This window comes from Oncorhynchus gorbuscha, linkage group LG11 (assembly GCF_021184085.1).
Source record: "Oncorhynchus gorbuscha isolate QuinsamMale2020 ecotype Even-year linkage group LG11, OgorEven_v1.0, whole genome shotgun sequence".
Classification (NCBI taxonomy): Eukaryota; Metazoa; Chordata; class Actinopteri; order Salmoniformes; family Salmonidae; genus Oncorhynchus; species Oncorhynchus gorbuscha.
Window position 1 is genome coordinate 32,699,499 of NC_060183.1, and position 23,554 is coordinate 32,723,052.

The window sequence follows — 23,554 nt, forward strand, 5'->3', positions numbered from 1 at the left end:
TCACCTCACTCCTCCAAATCCCTTCCACAGTGCTTGACTTGGACTGAAATAGGTGCCGGTATTCATGTTGGGCGCCGTTACTCTTTGTATTTAGGTGAAGGGAGCTCCACAATACTTTTGAGCTAATATTCTATAGGAGGAACAGGAGCTCAAGCAGTAGAAAATGTTAAGGTGCTGGTACTCAGCTCCCTTGAGCTCCTGCCCAAGTCAAGCACTGCCCTTCCACCCCCCATCCCCATCCAACCTCAATAACCCTAAACATCAATATTTCCCTCTGTTCCACATACATGTTCTTACAAAAACACATCAGCACATGCTTCACTGTTTCATCAACCATACACTCCGCATACAAACCATTCACATGCTTGCCAACCAGATGTATTGACGAGTTCAATGTACAATGTACTAGGAGCACACCAGAGCAAACAACACCTCTTCCTTCCTAATCTGACCTTTGAATCTTGGTCAACCGATGGCCAATTTGGATGGATATTTGGATGTCATATAAATACCTGCCCTTGGGCTCGCTGTCCCACCCCTTCTGCTATCTATCATAATGGTTCTAATCTTACATTTGGCCTCACCTACCACTCCTGGTCATACTGTCTGAACAAACTTGATTGTGTATCAGGGTTCCTGCAGGATTTATTTAGAACTGCGGGTGATTTTATTTGCCCCACAAGTGTTCTGAGCAAAAAAAATACAAATTATTTTTGAATCTTCATTGTTGTACATAAAAGACTAAAGGTTTCGGAATGTAATCAAGGTTCAAAATTATGTTTTTCTGAAATACTGTCCGTTATGCCTCCTTTGCCGTGTACAAATTATTTAGAATTATAAAATAGGTTGTTTGGATCCTGGATGCTGATTGGACAAGCAATGTTCTGAGCCGTACTGTAATGGCCCGTCACAGGCACATTATGTCATCTAACAGTTCCATCTAAATTATCAGTGCGCCTTCATAAGAATATCATTTACATTTACATTTAAGTCATTTAGCAGACGCTCTTATCCAGAGCGACTTACAAATTGGTGCATTCACCTTATGACATCCAGTGGAACAGTCACTTTACAATAGTGCATCTAAATCTTAAAGAGGGGGAGAGGGATTACTTATCCTATCCTAGGTATTCCTTAAAGAGGTGAGGTTTCAGGTGTCTCCGGAAGGTGGTGATTGACTCCGCTGTCCTGGCGTCGTGAGGGAGTTTGTTCCACCATTGGGGGGCCAGAGCAGCGAACAGTTTTGACTGGGCTGAGCGGGAGCTGTACTTCCTCAGTGGTAGGGAGGCGAGCAGGCCAGAGGTGGATGAACGCAGTGCCCTTGTTTGGGTGTAGGGCCTGATCAGAGCCTGGAGGTACTGAGGTGCCGTTCCCCTCACAGCTCCGTAGGCAAGCACCATGGTCTTGTAGCGGATGCGAGCTTCAACTGGAAGCCAGTGGAGAGAACGGAGGAGCGGGGTGACGTGAGAGAACTTGGGAAGGTTGAACACCAGATGGGCTGCGGCGTTCTGGATGAGTTGAAGGGGTTTAATGGCACAGGCAGGGAGCCCAGCCAACAGCGAGTTGCAGTAATCCAGACGGGAGATGACAAGTGCCTGGATTAGGACCTGCGCCGCTTCCTGTGTGAGGCAGGGTCGTACTCTGCGGATGTTGTAGAGCATGAACCTACAGGAACGGGCCACCGCCTTGATGTTGGTTGAGAACGACAGGGTGTTGTCCAGGATCACGCCAAGGTTCTTAGCGCTCTGGGAGGAGGACACAATAGAGTTGTCAACCGTGATGGCGAGATCATGGAACGGGCAGTCCTTCCCTGGGAGGAAGAGCAGCTCCGTCTTGCCGAGGTTCAGCTTGAGGTGGTGATCCGTCATCCACACTGATATGTCTGCCAGACATGCAGAGATGCGATTCGCCACCTGGTCATCAGAAGGGGGAAAGGAGAAGATTAATTGTGTGTCGTCTGCATAGCAATGATAGGAGAGACCATGTGAGGTTATGACAGAGCCAAGTGACTTGGTGTATAGCGAGAATAGGAGAGGGCCTAGAACAGAGCCCTGGGGGACACCAGTGGTGAGAGAATGTGGTGAGGAGACAGATTCTCGCCATGCCACCTGGTAGGAGCGACCTGTCAGGTAGGACGCAATCCAAGCGTGGGCCGCGCCGGAGATGCCCAACTCGGAGAGGGTGGAGAGGAGGATCTGATGGTTCACAGTATCGAAGGCAGCCGATAGATCTAGAAGGATGAGAGCAGAGGAGAGAGAGTTAGCTTTAGCAGTGCGGAGCGCCTCCGTGATACAGAGGAGAGCAGTCTCAGTTGAATGACTAGTCTTGAAACCTGACTGATTTGGATCAAGAAGGTCATTCAGAGAGAGATAGTGGGAGAGCTGGCCAAGGACGGCACGTTCAAGAGTTTTGGAGAGAAAAGAAAGAAGGGATACTGGTCTGTAATTGTTGACATCGGAGGGATCGAGTGTAGGTTTTTTCAGAAGGGGTGCAACTCTCGCTCTCTTGAAGACGGAAGGGACGTAGCCAGCGGTCAGGGATGAGTTGATGAGCGAGGTGAGGTAAGGGAGAAGGTCTCCGGAAATGGTCTGGAGAAGAGAGGAGGGAATAGGGTCAAGCGGGCAGGTTGTTGGGCGGCCGGCCGTCACAAGACGCGAGATTTCATCCGGAGAGAGAGGGGAGAAAGAGGTCAGAGCACAGGGTAGGGCAGTGTGAGCAGAACCAGCGGTGTCGTTTGACTTAGCAAACGAGGATCGGATGTCGTCGACCTTCTTTTCAAAATGGTTGACGAAGTCATCTGCAGAGAGGGAGGAGGGGGGGGGATTCAGGAGGGAGGAGAAGGTGGCAAAGAGCTTCCTAGGGTTAGAGGCAGATGCTTGGAATTTAGAGTGTTAGAAAGTGGCTTTAGCAGCAGAGACAGAGGAGGAAAATGTAGAGAGGAGGGAGTGAAAGGATGCCAGGTCCGCAGGGAGGCGAGTTTTCCTCCATTTCCGCTCGGCTGCCCGGAGCCCTGTTCTGTGAACTCGCAATGAGTCGTCGAGCCACGGAGCGGGAGGGGAGGACCGAGCCGGCCTGGAGGATAGGGGACATAGAGAGTCAAAGGATGCAGAAAGGGAGGAGAGGAGGGTTGAGGAGGCAGAATCAGGAGATAGGTTGGAGAAGGTTTGAGCAGAGGGAAGAGATGATAGGATGGAAGAGGAGAGAGTAGCGGGAGAGAGCGAAGGTTGGGACGGCGCGATACCATCCGAGTAGGGGCCATCCGAGTAGGGGCAGTGTGGGAAGTGTTGGATGAGAGCGAGAGGGAAAAGGATACAAGGTAGTGGTCGGAGACTTGGAGGGGAGTTGCAATGAGGTTAGTGGAAGAACAGCATCTAGTAAAGATGAGGTCGAGCGTATTGCCTGCCTTGTGAGTAGGGGGGGGAATGTGAGAGGGTGAAGTCAAAAGAGGAGAGGAGTGGAAAGAAGGAGGCAGAGAGGAATGAGTCAAAGGTAGACGTGGGGAGGTTAAAGTCACCCAGAACTGTGAGAGGTGAGCCGTCCTCAGGAAAGGAGCTTATCAAGGCATCAAGCTAATTGATGAACTCTCCGAGGGAACCTGGAGGGCGATAAATGATAAGGATGTTAAGCTTGAAAGGGCTGGTAACTGTGACAGCATGGAATTCAAAGGAGGCGATAGACAGATGGGTAAGGGGAAAAAGAGAGAATGACCACTTGGGAGAGATGAGGATCCCGGTGCCACCACCCCGCTGACCAGAAGCTCTCGGGGTGTGCGAGAACACGTGGGCGGACGAAGAGAGAGCAGTAGGAGTAGCAGTGTTGTCTGTGGTGATCCATGTTTCCGTCAGTGCCAAGAAGTCGAGGGACTGGAGGGAGGCATAGGCTGAGATGAACCAGATTAGGGTGGCCGCGGCCACGCGGTGTGGAGCGTTTGTATGGTCTGTGCAGAGAGGAGAGAACAAGGATAGACAGACACATAGTTGACAGGCTACAGAAGAGGCTACGCTAATGCAAAGGAGATTGGAATGACAAGTGGACTACACGTCTCGAATGTTCAGAAAGTTAAGCTTACGTAGCAAGAATCTTATTGACTAAAATGATTAAAATGATACAGTACTGCTGAAGTAGGCTAGTTGGCAGTGGGTGCGTTGTTGACACTACACTAATCAAGTCGTTCCGTTGAGTGTAATAGTTTGGACAGTGCTGCTATTCGGGGGCTAGCTGGCTAGCTAGCAGTGTTGTTTACGTTACGTTGCGTTAAAAGAACGACAATAGCTGGCTAGCTAACCTAGAAAATCGCTCTAGACTACACAATTATCTTTGATACAAAGACGGCTATGTAGCTAGCTACGATCAAACAAATCAAACCGTTGTACTGTAATGAAATGAAAGAAAATGTGATACTACCTGTGAATGCGACCGGGTTGTTGAGTCTATTCCGTAGACGTTGGCTAGCTGTTGGCTAGCTGTCGGCTAGGTGTTGGCTAGCTGTTGGCTAGCTAGCAGAGTCTCCTACGTTAAGGACGACAAATAGCTGGCTAGCTAACCTCGGTAAATTAAGATAATCACTCTAAGACTACACACTCTAAACTACACAATTATCTTGGATACGAAGACAGCAAAGACAGCTATGTAGCTAGCTACCACTACACTAATCAAGTCGTTCAGTTGAGTGTAATAGTTTCTCCTGTGCAGCTAATCAGTGGACGTTAGCTAGCTGGCTAGTGAAGACTACGTTAGGACGGCGAAATACAATAATTACGCAATTATCTTTGATACAAAGATGGCTATGTAGCTAGCTAAGAAGAAATTGCTCAGATTAGACAAATCAAACCGTTGTGCTATAATAAAATGTAATGAAATGTAATGAAAAAGTTATACTACCTGCGGAGCGAAGTGCCGATGCGACCGCTCGGCGACCGCTCGCTCCAACCCGGAAGTATCATTTTCACGTTGCTGTCCAAATCATCTATTGTAGTTATCTCAACTCACACATTACTTCCCCTTATTTCTAGCCTAGCATTTGGTTTGGTACAACGGGTTAATATACGCTAGTGCTGAGCAATTTGTGCTTTTTGAAGTCAGGTTCGGTTTTGGGTTAGATTATAAAAAAATTATTTCAGTTTTCAATTTCAGTTTAGATTATTTGGGTTGAATGCTGTAACACAGAATAAAACAATGATTAAAGTCCCAAGATGGTAGTGACTGCCCATTACTGCTTATCACTTAGTATCCATCATTTATTCACAAAACTTTACTAAAATAATTTCTGTTATGTATAATACATTTGTTTTATTTAATGACTTTATTATTTCATTCCAAGTCATCTCATCTCTACAAGATCACTATTTTGTAGTTCTTCAAAATAAATAAGGCATACTTTGACTGCTGAATTACCAACTATTATTCACTTAGATCATGTATTTTCAGGTAGACATAACTCGCGAAGCAGCAGTGGCTCTCTATACCCTCAGAATATCTTGCATTCTTCTGCCTTTTCTGTAGCAGGAATTAAAGAAACACAGAACGTACAGCTGAATGGCACCGGATGAGATGATGGGCTCTTAACCAATTGTGCTGTTGTGTGGTTTTTCATATTATTTGTAACTTATTTTGTACATAATGTTTCTGCCACCATCTCTTATGACCAAAAAGAGCTTCTGGATATCAGGACAGTGATTGTACTGGACAACCGACAAGGTCCTCATCCCCGTCATTCACAGGAGAAAGAGAAGGAGATATCAGGGATGTAGGTCGGGATACATTGTAAGGACTGGCGGCGAGTGGGTAATCTGCCTCTATCGTCAGTCCTATTAGCCAACATACAATCATTGGATAACAAAATAGACAAGCTACGATCACTAATATCCTACCAATGGGACATTAACTGTATTACTATATGTTTCACCCAGTCATGGCTGAACGACAACATGGATAAAATACAGCTGGCGGGGTTTACGCTGCATCGGCAACAGCAGGATAGAACAGCTGCCTCCGGTAAAGACAAGGAGTGGCGGTCTGTGTATATTTGTAAATAACAGCTGGTGCCCAAAATCTAATATTAAGGAAGTCTCAAGGTTTTGCTCGCCTGAGGTAGAGTATCTGTAGACCACACTATTTACCAAGAGAGCCCAAAACTTTTCTATGGGTTTAATATGCAGACCTAAGCTTGTCGTCTGCCTTCGGGATGACTCCCGTTGTTAGGGCGGAGACATGAGTATCTCGTCATTATATACAAATCTCTGACTAACGTAACACCGACATAATCTATTAGGGAGTGGTAGATGTGATCAATAATGGTTGCAAATGAGATCAGCTGTGTGTGTGAATTTAGCCCATATTGATGGACCTTGGCGTGATCCTGGACAACACCCTGTCGTTCTCAACCAACATCAAGGCGGTGGCCCGTTCCTGTAGGTTCATGCTCTACAACATCCGCAGAGTACGACCCTGCCTCACACAGGAAGCGGCGCAGGTCCTAATCCAGGCACTTGTCATCTCCCGTCTGGATTACTGCAACTCGCTGTTGGCTGGGCTCCCTGCCTGTGCCATTAAACCCCTTCAACTCATCCAGAACGCCGCAGCCCGTCTGGTGTTCAACCTTCCCAAGTTCTCTCACGTCACCCCGCTCCTCCGTTCTCTCCACTGGCTTCCAGTTGAAGCTCGCATCCGCTACAAGACCATGGTGCTTGCCTACGGAGCTGTGAGGGGAACGGCACCTCAGTACCTCCAGGCTCTGATCAGGCCCTACACCCAAACAAGGGCACTGCGTTCATCCACCTCTGGCCTGCTCGCCTCCCTACCACTGAGGAAGTACAGCTCCCGCTCAGCCCAGTCAAAACTGTTCGCTGCTCTGGCCCCCCAATGGTGGAACAAACTCCCTCACGACGCCAGGACAGCGGAGTCAATCACCACCTTTTTATATTATTATTTTATTATTATTACCACCTTCCGGAGACACCTGAAACCCCACCTCTTTAAGGAATACCTAGGATAGGATAAGTAATCCCTCTCACCCCCCCCCTTTAAGATTTAGATGCACTATTGTAAAGTGACTGTTCCACTGGATGTCATAAGGTGAATGCACCAATTTGTAAGTCGCTCTGGATAAGAGCGTCTGCTAAATGACTTAAATGTAAATGTAAATGTTAATTAACTAGACCTCAGTTGGCGATAATCTAGTGCCATCGATGGTTGAAGGATTGTTATTTTATTATATTCCTATAGGCTAAATTTAGCAGGCTACCTGTTAGCTGATCAATGGTCACATATTGAAAGATGTAAAAACGGATAATCTACTGTTAGTGTTTCGCTGGCTAAATTGACGAGCTGATTTGGGCCATTAGTTGATTGACAGATGTAGGTTTACTGTAGAATGCTAAAACTGTCCTCCATTGTGGATGCTCTTTCATGTTTTATACTTAGCTTATGTATAATTTGCAGAGGTGGGTAGAGTACTGAAAATCTGTACTTAAATAAAAGTACTGTTACTTAAATTGTAATTTACTAAAGCAAAATTAGCCTTCTTAAGAAACTACTCAAGTAAGAAGTAAAAAAGTATCTGGTCAGAAAATGACTTAAGTACTAGTTACAAATGTACACCCCATGGTAAACCAAAAGGACAACAACTTAGTGCAATACATTTGACATCATGAAGTGCTTTGAGAGACTAGTCAAGGACCATATCACCTCCTCCCTACCTGACACCCTAGACCCACTCCAATTTGCTTACCGCCCAAATAGGTCCACAGACGATGCAATCTCAACCACACTGCACACTGCCCTAACCCACCTGGACAAAAGGAATACCTATGTGAGAATGCTGTTCATCGACTACAGCTCGGCATTCAACACCATAGTACCCTCCAAGCTCGTCATCAAGCTCGAGACCCTGGGCCTCGACCCCGCCCTGTGCAACTGCGTACTGGACTTCCTGACGGGCCGCCCCCAGGTGGTGAGGGTAGGCAACAACATCTCCTCCCCGCTGATCCTCAACACGGGGGCCTCACAAGAGTGCGTTCTGAGCCCTCTCCTGTACTCCCTGTTCACCCACGACTGCGTGGCCATGCACGCCTCCAACTCAATCATCAAGTTTGCGGACGACACAACAGTGGTAGGCTTGATTACCAACAACGACGAGACGGCCTACAGGGAGGAGGTGAGGGCCCTCGGAGTGTGGTGTCAGGAAAATAACCTCACACTCAACATCAACAAAACTAAGGAGATGATTGTGGACTTCAGGAAACAGTAGAGGGAACTCCCCCCTATCCACATCGATGGAACAGTAGTGGAGAGGGTAGCTAGTTTTAAGTTCCTCGGCATACACATCACAGACAAACTGAATTGGTCCACTCACACTGACAGCGTCGTGAAGAAGGCGCAGCAGCGCCTATTCAACGTCAGGAGGCTGAAGAAATTCGGCTTGTCACCAAAAGCACTCACAAACTTCTACAGATGCACAATCGAGATCATCCTGGCGGGCTGTATCACCGCCTGGTACGGCAACTGCTCCGCCCTCAACCGTAAGGCTCTCCAGAGGGTAGTGAGGTCTGCACAACGCATCACCGGGGGCAAACTACCTGCCCTCCAGGACACCTACACCACCCGTTGTTACAGGAAGGCCATAAAGATCATCAAGGACATCAACCACCCGAACCACTGCCTGTTCACCCCGCTATCATCCAGAAGGCGAGGTCAGTACAGGTGCATCAAAGCTGGGACCGAGAGACTGAAAAACAGCTTCTATCTCAAGGCCATCAGACTGTTAAACAGCCACCACTAACATTGAGTGGCTGCTGCCAACACACTGTCATTGACACTGACCCAACTCTAGCCATTTTAATAATGGGAATTGATGGGAAATTATGTAAATATATCACTAGCCACTTTACACAATGCTACCTTATATAATGTTACTTACCCTACATTATTCATCTCATATGTATATGTATATACTGTACTCTACATCATCGACTGCATCCTTATGTAATACATGTATCACTAGCCACTTTAACTATGCCACTTTGTTTACTTTGTCTACACACTCATCTCATATGTATATACTGTACTCGATACCATCTACTGTATGCTGCTCTGTACCATCACTCATTCATATATCCTTATGTACATATTCCTTATCCCCTTACACTGTGTATAATACAGTAGTTTTGGAATTGTTAGTTAGATTACTTGTTGGTTATCACTGCATTGTCGGAACTAGAAGCACAAGCATTTCGCTACACTCGCATTAACATCTGCTAACCATGTGTATGTGACAAATACAATTTGATTTGATTAATTTATTATTAAAGCCTGCCAGCACCATCTTGTAGATGTCCCCCCGCACAGATACTCTGTGGAGATGTATCCCTTCTAGACAAAACCGGTTTTACTCTCCATCCTCCTTCTCTTCCAAACTTCACCTTTCCACTTTGAAGGGTATTTTCTTTTCTTGGACGGCCCATTCTCCTTCCCCCTCGATTGTGTTGCTACAAGCTGTAAATAAATAGAGACTTTCTACATTTCTACATGGCATAAAAAGCTTACTGAGATGATACACTGACCGTATGACAGAGGTGCTTATATGCCTTAGAAACACACACACACACACACACACACACACACACACACACACACACACACACACACACACACACACACACACACACACACACACACACACACACACACACACACACACACACACACACACACACACACACACAGAGAGGGAGAGAGAGAGAGAGAGAGAGAGAGAGAGAGAGAGAGAGAGAGAGAGAGAGAGAGAGAGAGAGAGAGAGAGAGAGAGAGAGAGAGAGAGAGAGAGAGAGAGAGAGAGAGAGAGAGAGAGAGAGAGAGAGAGAGAGAGAGAGAGAGAGGGAGAGAGAGAGAGAGGGAGAGAGAATGAAGACTGGTTTTGACAGACAACTTTGAGACCAATCGACTTAAAGAGTTTTGATGACAAGCAATTTTTAATACATTTCATTAGTCAAGGGGTTGAGAAACATTCGTACAGATGTAAAGGGGAACCAATAGTATCGATTCATGTAAAAAAAAATGAAAATCACAACATTTTGTTGGAAAGTTTTCATCCTACAGCGACAATATAATAATATAAAACTATGTAACTAAAGTGATTTTGTCAAATGTAATAGAGTAAAAAGTAAGTTACTTCCTTCAATAAATAATTCAGTAAGAGTACAGGTACAGCCCACAGAGAGAAACAAGAAAAATACTAGTTCCTCCAAAAATTCAAAGGCCATTAGTGGACCAGATTCCAACCTATGCTTGCTCTGGCATATATACATACAGGCCTTTGATTTTGCCTACTGGTTGCCTTGAACATATATCAATTGATAAAACAAATATTTTCCCTAATGAAAGATAGATACCCCCTACAAATATTTTCAATTTATTACAATCCACATAAGAATTCACATGAGACATGCTGTAGCCTGCGCACTGCCTACATAGGCTACTTGAACTGACGCCCAGGACCTTCAGTCTAAATATTGTATAGCCTATGTCGTCTCTTTGGCATCATTAAACTGAAGACTGTTAGTTTATCAAATCAATTCTCTGTAATTATTATTATGTGATTATTCTAATCATGTAAATGTAATTAACTTGGAAGTCAGGGGAACCAAGGAAAATATTCAGATTACAAAGTTATAATTTTCCTAATTCAACTTTTCAGATATTTTAATATCTGATCAATTAGTCCTCTAATTAATGAATTATTCTTTACCTCACATTAGTTTCATTCCAAACGTCGTAAATTGTTTGTTATCTGCACGAACCCAGTCTGCACTATGAATCATCCATAGATCAATTGTCTCAATAATTGATTTATTAACTAACTAAATAATTACAGAAATGCACACACGAACAAAGTAGATATGGTAGAAATGATAGGGGATGTGCCCTAGTGTACTAAACCGGCATGGTGGCTTAGTAGACAAAAAGAGAAGTGAGTGTAGACTGAGAAAGGCGGGAATTACGCAAATGAATCACTACAAACTTGATAATTCTAACAATTGAAATGCTAATCTTTTGCACATGAACGCTCACTCATTCGGGAATAATTGCAATCAATATATTTACGCTCAGGGTGTCATCGTGATCTGTTGGAAAGTTTGTTTCTGTTGGAGAGTTTGTCCGCCCTCTCTCTCACTCTGCCGTGGTTAGGATGGATAGTTCAGAGTAACATTCAGCAATATTGTTATAGAATAGATCTTTCGGCGGTTGGCAGCCTTTACATTCACCGGTACATAATTTCTAGCTGCAGACTACTAATTAGTATCGAAGAGTAGCTCTTATTCTGTCGAATCAATCGTCTCAGAGTGTCAACAACCATTACAACCTTAGCTAACAATCAGGTTTATGATCTCGACTCAAACCATAGCCCTCTCGGTTATCGAGGTAAGCTGGTCTGAAGGGAATTCCTCCCGGTGGGGGTTATATTCGTAACAGTAGAAAGGGGCTGTCCCGTGACGCCAGATCAATGTCTGTGCTCATGGGGCGGGCCAATGATTTAGTTAAACTCCAAAGGGAATTGGAGTTTCCTTCATTAAACAGTTTTAAATCATATTACATCAATTCACAAATAGTTTCATCTTTACTCATTAATTTTATACAACAATTAGATGCAAACCTCACAACTGAGACTATTGTTATGGTAATGTGGCTGTATTGTCTCTCATGAGTTTCATAAAATTGTTCAAAATGGACCAGTTCGTAGCTGGCTACTTCACCGACCGTTTATACAATCTCATGAATATTGTTCAGTTCTCAAGTTCTGTGATGTGGAAGAAGTTCCTTTGTTCTTTCTATGAAAACTCACTATCTCTCATACTCTGGCCATGAGGAGAGAACTCATCTAGGAATGTATGATCTGCCTAACAGAGCCTGTTGGTAGGGGGAAGAGAGAGAGAAAGGTGGTGAGAGAAGAGAGAGGGGGATAGTGCAGAGAGAGGGGGATGGTACTCGCTATCCCCAAAGAGGGCAACATCATGACACTTACAAACACCACTTCCAGCTGCCCCCTGGCGTTGATTCTAAATAGATATTCAAATCCTCCTGCTGCAGGATTTTTTTTCCTCCTGCGATGAAATGGGTCATAATATTAAGATCCGACATCTGTATAGGTAGCGGTAAGGTGACTAGGCAACAGGATAGATCATTAACGGTAGCAGAAGCGTATGTGATGAGTCAAAACAGTTAGTGCAACAAGGGTCAAATGGAGATCCCGGGGGCAATTTGGTTAACTATTTAGTAGTCTTATGGCTTGGGGGTAGAAGCTGTTCAGGGTCCTGTTGGGTCCTGTTGGTTCCAGACTTGATGCTTCAGTACCGCTTGTTGTGCAGTAGCAGAAAGAACAGTCTGTGACTTGGGTGCCTGGAGTCTTTGGTGGCTGCAGTCCTCTGATACCGCCTGGTATAGAGGTCCTGAATTGCTGGGAGCTCGGCCCCAGTGTAATACTTGGCCGTACACACTACAGTACACACTCTTTGAGAGCATTGGTGCTTTGGCATATATTTTATTTATATAATAAAATATTTATATTTTATTTCACTAAAAGTGCAATTTAAAATCAAAGGACCAGACGAAACAGGACAGATAAAGAGGGAGGGTTTGGGTTTAGGATACATGTTTAGGGGGTAAGGTTGGGAATAGGATACGGACCCAGTTTAGGGTAAGGATTTGAGTTTGGGGGATATATACACATAGGGATAAATACACCCTTACAAAAAAAAGGTGCTGAGTAGAACCATATAGGGTTCTTCGGTTTGTCCCCGTAGGAGAAACCTTTTTGGTGCTCGGTAGAACCCTCTATGAAGGGTCCTTCATTGAAACGTCTGTTGAAGATGACCTCCTGTGATTTTTTTTGCTTTTCCTGTTGTGAAGTGATATAGCAAATATAAATACAGTAAAATACACACACTAAAGGGTAAGAAAATGTATTTTGAGCAAAATAGTTCAAACTTCGAGTAGGGCATTCAAGAAGTGGGTTTGATGGGAAGTGGCAATGTCATCTGCCTCCCCCTTGCTTGAGGAAAACTAGAGGAGCAATAGAAAACAAAAAAAGAAAGCCCCCCCACACACACTTGTGCAATGTCATCTCTTACCTGGACCACCTATTGAGATGTGCCTTTTGTTAAGTAAATCAGGTGTTAAATGATGTGAAAAGGAGACAGGTGTGCAACTTTTAATGGTTATACTTAATTAGAACCATCCATGAAGGGTTCTACCAAGAACCCTTTTATATTTGAAGGGTTCCTCCTAGAACCCTCTATGAACAGTTCCACCAGCAAAATTAGCCTTTAAAAACAAAATTACATATATCACCAGGTCTTTCTTTGACGGCCTAGTTATGCAGTAAGGGCATTTTTACACAGGTTTGTTTGCTTTAGTTCGAATCAGAGTTCGGTTATCTGTTAAAATGTATTTTCTTAATTTGGTCTAGTTGATTTCACACTGCCACATCTCAAGCCCTGCGCTCAACACAATTTGTTAACAAAGCCATGTGTTCGTGCAGGTCGTTCATTTATTGGACAGAAATGTGTCAGGGAGTCCCAAATCACAAGTCATGGATCATCAGATGTGCTGTGTTGCGACCCTCTCACTATTACTTTTAAATTTGGTGCTCCAACCAACATAGAACACAGCTGAGCAATATGAGCACTTGTCCCAAACTACGTGCAGTTTATAATGTGGTGCTTCACTATCACAGCATTAGATGCACTGCTTGTACCAGACAAAGAAGGCTAGTACTGATGAGTTCTTTCAATTGTATAGTGACCCTGGACATTTTCCATGCAAGATCCATCAGGTAATCAGTCATGAGCTAATGAAACAATCAAACTGCCCCATTGAGCAGCCCAGGAAAATTGCGTTCTGATAATAGGAATAGGCTAAATTGCTATTGAATATTTATATTATGTTTAGGCCATTCAAAACAAAATAAAAGCATAATTAGACTAAAATATAGTTATAATACTGCAATAGTGAATCAAGATTATCAATCAATAATTTATGTGAATCAAAATAATCTGATGCAGCCTGGTCTAATAAATGTATTGTTCCCAATTGGAGACACATTCTTTAGCCTTGAAAGAATACTTTCACATACTGTCACATGAGATTCTGGACACATCCCCATTAATTTGATTAGTGGCAGTGTCACGATCGTCTTAATGACGAGACCAAAGCACAGCGTGATGTGAATACATCTTTTTATTGAAAGACAGAAAACACCAAGTACACTAAACAAACCGCTATCAAAACTGAGTGCAAACATGCAACATCACATAGACAATAACCCACGAAATACCCAATGAAGATGGCTGCCTAAATATGGTTCCCAATCAGAGACAACGATAAACAGCTGCCTCTAATTGGGAACCAATCTAGGCAACCATAGACATACAGAACACCTAGATGGTAAACAACCCATAAACTTACCAAACCCCTAGACAGTTCAAAAACACATACATCACATGTCACACCCTGACCTAACCAAAATATATAAAGAAAACAAAGAATACTCAGTTCAGGGCGTGACAGTCACCCCCACAAATGTGTGGACTCCGGCCGAAAAAACCTAATCTAAAGGGGAGGGTCCGGGTGGGCATCTTTCACGGCGGCGGCTCGGGTGCGGGACGTGGACCCCGCTCTACCTCAGTCTTGGCCTACTTAGATGGCGCCTCAGGAGCGGGGACCCTCGCAGCGGGCCCGGACTGAAGATCATCGTAGAGAGCGCCACTGGACGGAAAGGCGCCTCTGGACTGAGGAGCGACTCTGGCGGCTCAGGACAGACGGGAGACTCTGGCGGTGCTGGGCAGGAGGAAGGCTCTGGCGGTGCTGGGCAGGAGGAAGGCTCTGGCGGTGCTGGGCAGGAGGAAGGCTCTGGCGGCGCTGGACAGGCGAGAGCACCTGTAGGGATGAGACGGAGAGACAGCCTGGTGCAGGGGGCTGCCACCGGAGGGCTGGTGCGTGGAGGTGGCACTGGATAGACCAGACCGTGCAGGCGCACTGGAGCTCTTTAGCACCGAGCCTGCCCAACCTTACCTGGTTGAATGCTCCCGGTAGCCAGGCCAGTGTGGCGAGGTGAAATAGCCCGCACTGGGCTATGCTGGCGAACCGGGGACACCATGCGTAAGGCTGGTGCCATTTACGCCGGCCCGAGGAGATGCACTGGAGACCAGATGTGTAAAGCCGGCTTCATGGCACCTGGCTCGATGCCCACTCTAGCCCGGCAGATACGAGGAGCTGGAATGTACCGCACCGGGCTATGCACATGCACTGGGGAGACTGTGCGCTCCACCGCATAACATGGTGCCTGCCTGGTCCCTCTCTCTCTCCGGTAAGCACGGGAAGTTGGCACAGGTCTCCTACCTGGCTTCACCACACTCACCGTGTGCCTCCTCCCAAGAAATTTTTGGGGCTGCCTCTCGGGCTTCCAGCCACGCTGGCATGCTTCCTCCTCATACTGGCGCCTCTCTGCTTTCGCTGTCTCCAGCTTGCTTTGGGGCGGCGATATTCCCCTGGCTGTGCCCAGGGTCCTTCGCCGTCCAGAATCTCCTCCCATGTCCATGAGTCCTGCGTTCTTTGCCGCTGCTGCTGCTGGCCGTTACCACACTGCTTGATCCATTGTTAGTGGGTTATTATGTCACGATCGCCGTAGTGAGGAGACCAAATCACAGCGTGATGTGAATACATATTTTTAATGAAAGACGGAAAACACGAAGTACACTAAACAAACAAACAAAATAACATGACGAACGTGACCGCTATCAAAACTGAGTGCAAACATGCAACATCACATAGACAATAACCCACGAAATACCCAATGAAGATGGCTGCCTAGATATGGTTCCCAATCAGAGACAACGATAAACAGCTGCCTCTAATTGGGAACCAATCTAGGCAACCATAGACATACATAAACACCTAGATGGTAAACAACCCCATAAACCTACAAAACCCCTAGACAGTACAAAAACATATACATTACCCATGTCACACCCTGACCTAACCAAAATATATAAAGAAAACAAAGAATACTCAGGTCAGGGCGTGACAGGCAGCACGAGTGACAACTCAACTGACAGAATGGCTCCTCAATTTCAGGATGAGAAGAGATACCTTCCTACACCTGTGTGATGTTCTTCGGCCCAATCTGACTCACCAGAATACTAACTGTAGACAGGCAGTCCCTGTAGATATACGAGTGGCATGGAGTTATTGTGATAAATGGAGGTTTCCACAGTGTACAGGTGCTATAGATGAGACCCATATTGGCATCCTGGCTCCAACTGATAATCTACTATAAGGTGTAGTGGACAACAACTTGAAATATCAGCTGGCCAGGAACTGTCCACGATGCCCGGGTTTTTGCCAATTCATCTCTATACCAGCAAGGCCAGAGAGGCACACTGTTGCCGGGATAGACTGAGTTGTGATTTATTTATAGTTTTTTACCCCCCAATTGGTAGTTACAGTCTTGTTCCATCGCTGCAACTCCAGCTTTGTGCCACAGGAATGGCCCATCTTGGATGGCTCTTGTTCCCCTCACTCTGCTAATCAGTGCTCTGACTCCCACTGCTCTGCTCATCATCCATGTCATTGGGTTCAGTTTGTTTTGCATTACTACCTTAAATAGAAAGTGAAATCATGTTAGTGATCATCTTTGACATTATGTATTGCACTGTGTTGTTTTCAATGAATTGATTTAATGCTAGAACCACTGGGCCTCTAGGTAGCCCCACCCCCCTTCAAGCTAATGAGCAGTCATTCTGACTGCAACATTCTAACATTGTAGTTAATACATGTCATATATGCCACCGCAAAAATAATCATTTGGTTGCGTTTATGAAGGTAACATTAGAAAAACGATTTTTATTTATTTAAATAACACAATAGTATTTTGATGAGGGAGGAGGATTATTTTTTTGTATGAGCATGGCCTTATTTCTATTACAGCATGTCATTCACATTCAATCACTCAATGAACATCGATAGGTTAAGACTACTACATGATAGTCAAATTTTCCCTATACCCATCATGAGGTTGTTACAAGCCTATGAATGAAAGTTTGCAACGTAGGTGCACAGGTCGAGATACATTTTAGTAATCAAGGTGACAGACATTGACACATTCAATGCCGCCTCGCATAATCCCATGCTGTTCTAGGGTGTAATCATTAGTCCAACAGCTGCAAACAAGAGTTTATTTTAGACAAATTCAGGTATGTTTATTCCAGTTTTGTTCCGTTTGCTTCCATTTTTCTTTTCAACAGAATCGGCGGAATGAATACACCCCTGATCACACGCAGACACAGTTCTTAGCATCCAGATCAGATCATTGTATAATTCCTTCACGTATCTACTCGCTCAACTTTTCCCTTCGCTTGTGGACTTCAGTACACAACACATCTGGGGGAAAAAAACTTCCCAAGCCACACCTTCATATCATTACCGCTAACCACTACACACAGTCTACATTGTTGTCACCATATTAGCTAACGTCATGTCAACAACATAACTACTTCAACTAACGTGTTAGTAAAACTGCTATAATCATGCAGTACAGTGTACAGTCAGCAAGCAGTTACACTTGTGGGCCCCAGTAGCAATACATTTATAAAACCCAAAACTTACCTTGACTTAGAAGAGTTCCAGTGTTGGATAGCCATGGTCAGCTAGGTAACATAGCATCCCTCTGTTTGAGCCAGGTGTTTGAGTGGGCTAAACTAGCTAGCTGAATTCGCTAGCTAAGTAAGTAAAAGTTTAATATATATATACAAATATATAGTTAGCTCTCTCGCTTCTTCATTTTTTAATACATTAATTTGTTCAAAACTGTTCAAGTATTGTCTTTCTCTCTGAGTCAACTACTCACCACATTTTATGCACTGCAGTGCTGACTAGCTGTAGCTTATCAAAACAAAGTTTATTTGTCACATGCGCCGAATACAATAGGTGTAGACCTTACAGTGAAATGCTTACTATCAGGCTCTAACAAACAGTGCAAAAATGGTATTATGAGAACCATAGGTAAGTAAAGAACGAAAACAACTGTGAAAAGACAGTGAAAAATAAGAGTAGTGAGGCTATATACAGGTACCGGTTAGTTGGGCTGATTGAGGTAGTATGTACATGTAGATATGGTTAAAGTGACTATGCATATATGATAAACAGAGAGTAGCGTAAAGGAGGAGTTGGCGGGTGGTGGGACACAACGCAGATAGCCCGGTTAGCCAATGTGCGGGGGCACTGGTTGGTCAGGCCAATTGAGGTAGTATGTACATGAATGTATAGTTAAAGTGACTATGCATATATGATAAACAGAGAGTAGCAGCATCGTAAAAGCGGGGTTGGGGGGGGCACACAATGCAAATAGTCCGGGTAGCCATTTGATTACCTGTTCAGGAGTCTTATTGCGTGGGGGTAAAACTGTTGAGAAGCCTTTTTGTCCTTGACTTGGCACTCCGGTACCACTTGCCATGTGGTAGTAGAGAGACCAGTCTATGACTGGGGTGGTTGGGGTCTTTGACAATTTTTAGGGCCTTCCTCTGACACCACGTCGTATACAGGTCCTGGATGGCAAGCAGCTGTCATGACGTTGGCCTGGGGAATGACAGTCAAATACCTCTTCCCCCCTTTTTCCTCTCTCTAACCTACTGAGATTACATTTTTTAAACCTTGGTTAACATAGAGATTCTGGGAACATCAGAATGTGGGGGGTAATGAACTATATTCTGGTAATCCAAACAATTGAACATATGCGGTAGTACTTAATGAATATGATGTCAATGATAAGATGACCTAAACTCTACAGTGGAAAGTCTACACATCAGAGTTATCGGATTCACATGGAATTGTTGCTCAATTTAAATGTTTGAATATGAAATTATTTGTGATGGGATGAAATGGGATTTTAGCTTCTAAAATGTGAGATGTGGGTTTTCATAAGTAAGGGCTGCTCACTCAGTGGCACGCCTCTGTGAAGGGAAATGGGCTATAAAACTTTTCAAACACACCCTCTTCTCCCTTCCTATATAAAGCCTTGACGACAACATAACTTCCTGTTCCGAGGAGGTAGGATGACGATCCTATGTCAGAATGGTTCAGAAAATAAAAACTACAGAACGAAGCCAACATCAGCATGAGCTTTGGTTGCGAATGGTATGAACTTTGAACTCTTACTCACTACAGAAGTGATACCTCCTGGACGTTGAGTTAGCGCAGCTGCAAACGCAGGATAGGAAGGAACAGACTGAGTGTCCCATCTACCACACAATGACGTTACTACAACTTGTCCAAGTGACCACCAGAGACATTCTTCAAAGGACAGAGGACTCGGTTTGGCAACACGGTCTTCCATCTACCACCAACTTACTGAAGCGCAGCTCAGAGTAAATATTTATTGCATTTTCCTTTTCCAAATGGGTGGTAATTTAGAGTGCATAAGATACTATATTTACGATAGCACAGCTTCGCGTTTGTTCCTGTCTTCCCGCTCTTTCACTCAACCCAGCTCCTTTTCCTTAGGGGTAACAAGCTGTCATATTTGTTACGCCCGCTAGGGATGTTTTCCTATGACATAATTAGTAATCAAGTTATGATTTAATTATGTGTATGTGAATTCTGTGTGATTAGTTAGGTATTTAGTGAATACATAATTAAACCCAATTTTGTATTGCTGATTCAAATTGTTAGCCAGGGTTCGTGCAGATAAAATAATTTACAACTTTCAGATGAGACTTAATTGAGGTGCCGATCGATATTGACTGCTATGGATGTAAAATATTACTAGGTCTTTAAGAGTTTATTCGGAAGATAACAGCTCTATAAATCTTATTTTGTGGTGCCCGACTCTCTAGTTAATGATATTTACATGATTAGCTCAATCAGGTAATAGTAATTACAGAGAAATTATTTTATAGAATAGCAGGTCATATCACTTAATCCGACATAGCCAAAGACACGACACAGTTTAGCCCCAGTGATGTACTGGGCCGTACGCACTACCCCCTGTAGTGCCTTGCGGTCGGAGGCCGAGCAATTGCCGTACCAGGCAGTTATGCTTTCAATACTAGATTCATTCGGTGATACTTTGGGTGGACAACATGTCTGTTCATGCTGCAAGAGCTCTGATAGGTTGGAGGAAGTCCTCCGGAAGTAGTCCTAAATACTGTGTAAACCTATGGAAGGGGGTGAGAACCACAAACCTCCTAGTTTTTTTTATTGAAGTCAATGTACCCAGAAGAGGACGGAAAGAGTGCTGTTGAGGCTACTTGTCACGTTGTATAAATGATTGGAGACAGGTGCAGGAATTCGTAATAGGGGGGGGGTTTAATACTCCACCCCAAATATACACAACATGCCATGAAAAGGCACGGGGACGAAGCCCAAAACAAACACGTATACAAAAACACAGGGATGTAACCCAAACAAAAGAGCGAGGTAAAACTCTAATTACACGGGGCAAGACCCGCAATACCAATACACGGGATGAGACAGTAAATATCAAGTGCACAACAATACACGGGGACGAGACCCATAATAATGAGTAGACAATAAACGCAGCACGAAAGCTGAAACAAAGCACCGATACTCAAGACCAACAGACATGGGAACAATAACTGACAAGACAATGGTGAACAAAGGGCACATATCTACAATTACTATTCATGGGAACTGGAATCAGGTGTGCGTAATGAGACAGTTCAGTGACTCCTCGAGGCCGGTGACGTAGACCTCTGGAACTGGTGTACGGAATGAGCAGCAGTACCAGAGGAATCCGTGACACTACCATAGACCTTCATTACAAAACAGTGTTTTAATCAATTATTTAGTAGTAGTTTTATCTACAAATTATAACTTTAATGTTTCACCATTTTTATGAAATTCCCTGCGGATGGTACGGCGGGTACGGAGTCCAGAAAAACAGGCAGATTCAAAACCAGGAAGACGAGAAAAAGATAATAGAAAACAGGAGCACGGGGAAAACATGCTGGTTGACCTGAAAACATACAAGACGAACTGGCACGGAGACAGGAAACACTGGGGAAAATAAGCGACACCTGGAGGGGGTGGAGACAATCACAAGAACAGGTGAAACAGATCAGGCGTGACAATACCGTTCATGTCTCAAGGCTAACCTCTCTCCTCCCCTTCATCTACACTGATGGAAGTGGATTTAACAAGTGACATCAAAAAGGGATCATAGCTTTCACCTGGATTTACCTGGTCAGTCTATGTCATGGAAAAAGTAGCTGTTCCTAATCGTTTGTACAGTCAGTGTATGTCAAAACAGAAAACCACAAGAAAACAAAAAATTATAGTGTTCATTAAATGTTATTAGGGGTTGCCTTTGTTACAACTATGACACAGAAAGCATATGTTGGAACACGTTAACAGCTTCTTTTTATAACCACCACAAAAAAGAATACCCTAACCACCAAGACGCACAAACATCAGTAGCCTAAACATCATTATAAGTGCCAAATGTGAAAAACAGCACAAAAGCAACAATGGCATTATAATGAATGTGTCGTTAAATCGTCAATTACTTATATGTTGTATACACATTCAATTTTGCAATGATAAATCAACACAAAGAGTTCATTTTAACACTATCTTAGTGTGTAAACTGTAATCTCATTATATTCTTACATTATGAGTGTTAATGTAACACTTCATAGTGTAAAAAATGAACACTGCATTGCACTGGCTAGTTTTACTCAAATGTAACACTATGGTGTAATTAAAACTGTGTGGTGTAAAGCTTAATTTGCACCCAAGGGGTATACTGTATGTTTCATTTTTTGCCCAAGCACTACACAGCTGATTGAAATAATGAACTCTTCATCAAGTGTTGATTATTTGAATCATCTGTGTATTGCTGGGTCAAAAAACGAAATGTGCACCCCTTGGGGTACCCACGACCAAGTTTGGGAAAGGCTGTGTTAGAAACTCTTAGTTTACAGGATGTGACATTTCTTTTTGAGTCCAGCCAGAGTTAGGACAGTTGGAATTTATATTCCCCCACAATCTGCATTCAGAATGACAGTCAGGGTTTGGAACATTGGCAAAGGAGACTACCTAAACTATTTAAACTGGAACAACCATTTCGGTAATGGGTGCAATACATCTAACTGATTGAATTAGTTTCGAAAAAAACGAGTTAGTTAGTTTGAATCCTGAATCAGCACAATACATTTTACACTGAAAATCCACACTAGGTAACACTGGCTAATGTGCTGTGTACCATGCCGAATTTGTCTGTTTCCGGGCGATGCGTTATCATTTTGTCCAAAGAAAGGTATCCTATACATGTCTGACCAGAATACACAGAATACACATTTCCACAGAATGCTCCATTGACATACAGGATTGAAAAAAATTGCTTCCAGCTCATCAACAGACAGATCCCAGGCAGTGTCTCAGTACAGCCACAGTACAGCCACAGTACAGTCCCTGATGTGCTGTAGCATATCCATGTCACATAAAACAACGAAAGCTGTCTTTGCTGATGTGTTCTTTGATCTCTCAGTGATAATCGGCCTGTAGCATTGTCACCGGTTTGTTCTATTCAAACAGTGCCATCCCTTGGAGGGGTAGGTTCAAGCTGAGATTCAGATTCAAAAGCATTATCATCGGAGATGTCATGATTAATTTATTTCTTCATGACTCATTTTCATTCAGATCTTGTAGCAGCGCTAACGCAGCTTGTACATCCATTCTTCTTTGTCTTCTTGCCATTGTAAATTGCGCGCACTCTCACTGTGTACTCAAGTAGGCCAGAGTAGACTGATAAGACTCATTGGATTTGGTGGACTAATATAGGGTACATACCATTTTGAGATTATAATAAAAATATACTTTACCAATACAATAGAATGGCCCACGCTGTTCTTCATACACAATTGCCGATTACATAATTATGCATCGTTCGCTTCCCCTCTCTCATCAACTCACCCATTGTCCCTCTTTCTCCCCATCATACTTTTACTTAATTTACAATACATGAACAAAAGTATGTGGACGTCTGCTCGTCAAACATCTCATTCCAAAATCATAGGCATTAATATGGAGTTGGTCCCTCCTTTTGCCCCTATAACAGCCTCCACTCTTCTGGGACGGCTTTCCACAAGATGTTGGAACATTGCTGCAAGGACACAAAAGCGTTCGTGAGGTCGGGCACTGATGTTGGGCAATTAGGTCTGGCTCACAGTCAGTATTCCAATTCATCCCAAAGGGGTTTTATGGAGTTGAGGTCGGGGCTCTGTGCAGGCCAGTGAAGTTATTTTACACCGATCTCGACATACCGCGTCTGTATAGACCTCGCTTTGTGCACAGGGACATTGTCATGCTGAAACAGGAAAGGGCCTTTCCCTAACTGTTGCCACAAAGTTGGAAGCACAGAATCGTCTAGAATGTCATTGTATGCTCTAGACTTAACATTTCCCTGCAGTGAACTAAGGAGCCTAGCCAATGAATACCACCCCCTCCACCAAACTTTACAGTTGGAACTATGCATTGGGGCTGG